The sequence below is a fragment of the Centruroides sculpturatus genome, unplaced genomic scaffold (genome assembly GCF_000671375.1).
Source record: "Centruroides sculpturatus isolate CEXI.00-Female unplaced genomic scaffold, Cexi_2.0 scaffold907, whole genome shotgun sequence".
NCBI lineage: Eukaryota > Metazoa > Arthropoda > Arachnida > Scorpiones > Buthidae > Centruroides > Centruroides sculpturatus.
In genome coordinates, this window is record NW_019385244.1 from 47,334 (window position 1) to 54,631 (window position 7,298).

The window sequence follows — 7,298 nt, forward strand, 5'->3', positions numbered from 1 at the left end:
TAATAGAGAGGTTGAGGCGCACGTTTTAAACGTGTAAACGTGTACGTGTGACGTTCGGCGCCGCTTTCCCGTAAGCCTAAAAGTTTGACAATGGTGTTTGGATAGTCGGTGGAATCACGCTCGACATTCCAAACACCATCGTCAAACTTTTAGGCTTACGGGAAAGCGGCGCCGAACGTCACACGTACACGTTTACACGTTTAAAACGTGCGCCTCAACCTCTCTAATAGTTTTATCTTCTACTAGATTTTTTCTCCTCTAATGAAATTAAAACTAGTTATATTTTGTTAAACTTAATATTTTAATAATCTTAATAATTGTACTTTTTACATTATAAAGTGCAGAAAGTCCAGTACTAGAAAGTAGCTAGTTCTAATAAAAGTTTTTGTTTTTAAAAATTCTGGTCTTTTGTTCTGCATAATTAGAACATATTCCAATACATTGGTCACTTGAATTAGAATAAAATATATTCTAGTAATATGTATGCAAAACAATACTTCTTTACACTAAACCGAGAATCCAACCTAAAAGAATTCCTTTCAGACTTAATTTAAATCTTGATTTAATTTGACTTGATTCAGACTTAATTTAAATGTCAAATTAGACTTAATTTAAATCTTTATATAAATATAATAATTTCATAACTTATAATGCTATTATTATACAGTAGTTTGTAAATTTGAATTAAGATTAAATGGCTGAAAAGATTTATAGCAAACGACTGCAGTAACTTTTTAATTGAAAATATGAGATGCAATCAAAAAGAAACTAGATTTGATCTATAAAGATTCTAATACTTCTATACTTTTAATACTAATTTAAATCTAGCTATCATCACCTTCATTTTAGTAGTAGTCTCTGCATTTATTTGGCAATTTGCTTCTGCCAAGCCTCAAACATTCCTTGAAAATAATTGTTTCAAAAATACCAAAGCACCTATTGTGATTTGGACTGAATTTCCTTGACCATATCAAAATGCCATCTCTTAAGCTTCAAGAATGGAGATCAAGAATGAAATTGAAATCCTAAATCTAGCAAGTAAGGAGGGTGGGAAGACTGTTATGTTGTGTTATGCCCTTAGATACTTGACTATCAGCCTGCCAAGAGGCAGATTGACAGCCATGTAGCTAAGAAGTGCATGATCTTTCATGGCAAAAAGACTGTACTTTATGCTATCACTAAACAGCATGAACAATTCTGTTTCTTTTTGATTGCAACGTACATATAAAACAAAATCTTCTGTCATAGTCAGCTCCATCTGCAATATGAAAAAACATACACAAAAGATAAAAGTTTAAGGAGTCTGAAAATTTAATAAAATAAAACATTTCTTCAGACTAAATTTGTCTGATCATCAGGCTGACAACAAAAGCATCAATATTTATAAACAAAAAATGTGCTACACTTTTAAAAACTTAATAAAATAAATTAAAAATGAACAAAAACAATAAATATATATTATTAATTAATTATTCTACTGAGATTCAGAGCATAAGTAATTCTCTTATTTCTTTCATGATTCATACACCAAAAAGCTTTTTGGTGCAATATTCGATGCCAAATTTCAATTGCCTGGAATCACAGTGACTAAATTAACAATGCAAGTATTTGTAATATAATTTACTCATACTGTATTATATTATAAATACTTGCATTGTTAATTTAGTCACTGTGATTACAGACAATTGAAATTTGACATGGACTATTGCAGCAAAAAATTTTTTAGTTTATGAATCATGAAAGAAATAAGAATTATTAATTAATATGTATATATAGTAATTTTTTGTTTTAAAAATAAAATAAAACTTCATTTTTTTATTTAATTTTTTTGATCATAAAATGTATTATTAATAATAATAATAATAATAATAATAATTTTATATTATCTCAATATCCCATTTTATATTCTTTCAAATTTAGAAGATCATATATTTAGCTTGTACAGTAAGTATATATATTCTTGAAATATTATATAGTACAAACTTTAGCAGCTCTATATAAAAAAATTTTAAATTTGGAAAAATATTAAGATATGATTTTTATAGTATAAAACTTATAATCAAAATTCAAATTTTAATCAACTTAAATCTAATTTCAACCATATTACCATGCTATTTTCAGATCAAATTCATTAGTTTATTCTTAATACAATGGTGTCTTTACTTATGAGTTTAATTTGTTCAGTGACAAAACTCTTAACTCAAATTACTTGCGTGTCAAATCAATTCCTCCCATTGAAATGCTATTAATCCATTCCAGACTCTCCAAAACACGCAATCTTTTTGTTATGTTTTTAAATAACAAATATTGTATAAGAACACAATAAAATGTACTGCAATAAACTGGTTTTGCAGATGTTGTGGCATTCGCCACATAGATAAAGAAAGAAAAGATGGAAAATTTGATAAATGAGTGACAGTAACGCTACACAACATGAAAGTGAACTAATGCCTAAAAACTTGATTACATGTTTTTCTATAAGCTAGCCTGTCAGACATTGGAAGAGTAACAAAAATGACAAAATTACAGCAGTTTTCCATCTTCTTTTTCTTAATATGTGGTTTGTTGCACCAACTAGCAGTGGGGTATCTGAAGCTGGTTTGTAACTAGGGTTTCTCATTTCCCGGGAAATTTGCCTCCAGCGGGATTACGGGACAAATTATTTCTTTTCCCGGGATCCCGGGAAATTCCGGGATGAGATAGTAAAATAGAATTTTATATGAATAAAAAAGATCATACAGGAATATCATAAANCCCGAAAAATTCCTGGGGTTTTTTTGGCTAACCAAAATTTGATTCTTGATCCTAGAGCGGTAGGCTGCCATCTTAATCTGGCCATCAGACGGTATTCGAGACGTCTGGTCACTAACCTTAAGTTTAAATTCGGCCCTGATGCTAAATCTTAATTTAAAACATAAAATGGCATTGATTATATTTATAAAATTATTTTATTAATTAATTTATAAATATATTTATAGACTCATAAGCGAATTAGATCTGAAAATAATGAAATTTACTAAATACGGAAAGGAATTCATCAAAAGGAGAAACCTCAATCCTGATGTTTATATTGAAATATGCATACAAATGGCTTATTTTAGGTCGGTTTTTTAATATCCTTTTATATTTTCTAAGTTCATATTAACTAATTATTTTACGTAAAGATTATATAAAACGTTAACATCAACATATCAAGCCGCTTCGTTACGCAAATTTAGATATGGAAGATTTGATAATATTCGTGTTTCCAGCGAAGATTTAATGAATTTTTTCGAGATTTTTTATGATGAAACTGTCAAAAAGGTAAAAAATATAATCAATTTTTTTTCTTGGATGATGTTGCCTGGGATCTGGAGCTTTAAGGCCTCAGACACGTGTAGATATATACTGTACTTTTTGATACGCAGTAAGTACTAGGAAGGTAAAAAAAACACCACGGTTTGCTCTGGGGGATGATGAATCAGTGAGTCATTCAGTCAGTCAGGACAAGCAATTTTATATGTATAGATGAACTAACAAGTAGAGACTTGTAAAGCATAGGTAATAATATTCAGCAAGAAACCTCAAAATTTCTCTTTTAGGTGAGTCTTCAAGATGCAACTTTTTGTATAATAAATAATGGAAAGAAAACCTGACATGGTAAATTATTATTGAAATGCGAGATTTCCCGGGAAAATAAAATTTCCCGGGATTTTTCTCCTAGGGAATAAACGGCGAGAATCCCGGGAAAATGGGATCCCGGGAAAGAAACCCTATTTGTAACCTGAATTTTAGCTCTCAACTGAAATCAATAAATCAGCCAAGAGACAGCTTGTATCTTGAAAAACTCATAAGTTGGAATACTTGTAAGTCAAGGTACCACTGTATAAAAATTGATTTAATGATTAAAATATTTTAATACAAGATGGCAATCTGATCATCTACTTTTAAATAAAATGCATTAGTTTAATCATGAATCTGGTGTAAAAGTAGATGATAAAAGTAGTAAAAAATATATCAAATTATTGATATATAAAATTCCATCAAACTTAACATTTATATCTTAAATACTTTTTAATGGCATCAGTATTATTGTGTACTTTAATATTTTAGATTAAATGCTTCATATTAATAATTTAATAGAACAATGACAACAGAGTTCATCAAATTTCATATTTATTCCAATGCAATTGCAATAAATGTGAAATTTGATGAAATAAAAGACATAAATCAGAGGATGAGTGTCTAAAAGAAATATTTATCTTATTACTCAGTAATAAATATTTAAAATATACAAACATTATTGGAAAATGTTTAAACTAAAACCTGAAATTCTACCTAACATGTGGAAGTTTGTTTTGAAACAATAGCTGAAGAAATACTAACCATCTAAAATATATGTATTTTTATTACATTAATTATTGTTATCATTAAATAAATTCCATTGATATGTTTAGACATATAACTGTTAACCAAATGATAAAGCTAAATTAACTATTGGCTAGAACTTTGCTGATTAATTTCATAGATACTATGTAATTTGAACTAAAGGTAGGTGGTTAAAGCCATCAACTTGTATTAAATTTAATACTGTATAATTTAATTCTAAATTAAATTTATTGTATTAAATTAAATAATTTAGACCAGGAGTGTCCAACCTTTTTGTTTCTCTGGGCCGCATTGAAAGAAGTCAAGGAGTTTTGGGCCATAAGTTTATATAATATATACTTGTGACCCAATATACATGTATATTTAAGGATTAACATGTCTAGATTATAATAATAAATATTAAAACTTTATTACGAAAAAGGATATTTTAAAAAAATTACTTTTACAGACACTTTCAATTTTTACTTAGAAATAGAAAAATTCATTTATTATAAAAGAAATGAAAATTTATTTGGAAAACACAAATATTTGTTTTATTTGGGTCTCTAATAAAAAGCGACCAAACACCATTTTAAAGTACATTTTTATTCAAGTAATATATTTATAAATAATATGTAGCCCAAAAAGTAGCCAATGCGCCAAATAATATTTTTTACGTCAAACAAAAAAAGTAGCCACATTTGGCGCAATGTAGCCAAATCTTGCAACGTTGGAAGAAATACTAATTAAAGCTGGAGTTGTGATTCAAAGAATTATAGACCCAAATGAGGGGGAAAGGAGAGAAAGGACAAAAGATAAAGAAGTGAGAACAGTTGGAAAATTAAGGGTCAATATTTGCATAACAGAAGATCTATTTAACCTTTCTCACTACTTTTTATCTTTTGTCCTTTCTCACCTTTCCCTCCTTTTCCCAAATTTTGGTCTATAATCCTTTGAGTCACAACTCCAGCTTTATTTAGTAATCCTTCCTCATTCACATTTAATAATTTTTCCTCATTCAAGTATTTGAAAATATTTCCTTTTTACTCAAAAATATGAATAAAGGTTTACGACTTTGTGAAACTTCTTTTTTGAGTTTATGCAGTTGAAATAAATAAATAATAATAAAATTAAAACAGTTGTCGGATTTGTTTACACGTTTATTGGGCCGCATTGGAACTTGCCTTGGGCCGCATGCGGCCTGCGGGCTGAAAACCCCTGATTTAGACTATTCTAGAAGAAAGTAAGATTAAAAGTAAGTGGCGTAACCACCTATTTTTAGTCCAAATACTTAGTACTTATGAAATTAGTTAATCTATTCTTGTTTCTTCTAATTCAATGTCATGACTTGGTGCATTTATCGACACTTGGCAAATAATTTCGTCATCCACTTTTAATTCATACAGATACGCGTTTCGGGCTTTCGTCCCTCTTCAGTCTGTTACATAGATAGGTTATATCTTGTGTATACAGTATCTGTCAGGCACATTCCATACTTCCCACTCCCCTTACCGTCCCTCGCCCCCCGACTTGACGGCCTCCTCCGCATGCCTCGTAACTTGTAATGTCTCACTCCAAGTGCCACACACAGCCTTGCCTGCAACTGTATCAACATTCTATCTTAATTGTAGCCAGTTTTTATGAATGTCAATGCTTAAGATTCTTGTTGATATTATTTTTGTCTGTAGTAATTTCATAGCTTTCCTTAAATTTTCTTTTGTACCAATTTTTTTTCCTGTGTACTATTATAACTTCATTCTTATCTATTTTGCAGTTTTGGGTTGTGCAATGTTCATAAAAAAACAGAGTTGACTCTATTATATTTCAAATCCGTGATGTGTTCTTTTAATCTTGTTTCTAATTTTTGTTTTGTTTCTCCAATGTATACTTTTGGCGGTTCGCATGTGCAAGGTATTCTATAGATGATTTCGATAGTGTTGTATTTGTCTGGTTGTTTATTTATGCCAGGTTCAGCCTTCCAGATTTTTTTTTGCAAGTTGTTATAGGTTGGGGCTAGCTTTATATTTATTTTATCAAAACTTTTGTTTACCTGTTCAAAGAAGCCACGAATGTAGAGGAAGGATATGTATCTTACTCTGTTTTTATCTTTGTTTTGTTTATTTTCCAGCCTTTTATTGTTGATTTTACTTTCCCAGTTATTTATTATTTGTTTTGGATAGCCATTTAATAGAAATTTAGTTCGCAGCTTGTTGAGATGTTTTTACTTCTTCTGTAGTGAGCTTGTTCTACTCTCAATTTTTTTATACTCCATGATGAATATGTTTTCTTTTATGCACTGTGGAATGTTTGAATTGTAGTTTAACACTTTCCTGATCTCGCATGGTTTTGTGTATGGCTTGAATTCAATCTTGTTTGCCTTTTTGGTTATTTTAATGTCGAGGTAATTTATTTCCGTGTTTGCTTCATTTTCTATCTTGAATTTGATGTTATCGTTTAATTTGTTTATTTTTTTCTTCTATAAGTCTAAGTCGTGACATTGAATTAGAAGAAACAAGAAGAAGAAGACACGGTTTCAACCAATAAATAATCTATTCTTATCGTTTGATCACTAGAATATTTCAGGCATGGAAAACAGTTGTAGGTAAATACAAACAACTGTGTTCCATATTTTTAATTTAAACATGTATGTACTTCTGTTGTATTATTTTGTTTGATTAAAATATACTAGCATTTTTTAAAATTTTTGTAGTGAAAATTTGAAGAGAATATTTAACGTATACAAAGCATTTCTTAAATATACATTATTGGAATAATATTTGTAATATTTGTACTTATTCTATTTGAATTCTGTTGATCTGTTCAAGCAATGGCAAATAATACAATGCATTTTTATTAACATATCAAATTTTAATTGTTTCATTTAGCATAAAGAAACAAAAACAAAATTATCAAATTTTCATTTTTATTGATATGAAAGATGCTAAACGAAA

General features: G+C 29.1%; 1 protein-coding gene across 4 annotated transcripts in view; it reads right to left on the minus strand.

Moving 5' to 3' along the window:
• LOC111636664 (RNA binding protein fox-1 homolog 1-like) overlaps window positions 1-7,298 on the minus strand; it is a 172,163-nt gene that overhangs the window by 3,996 nt on the left and 160,869 nt on the right. The gene's annotated exons all lie outside the window — the stretch shown is intronic.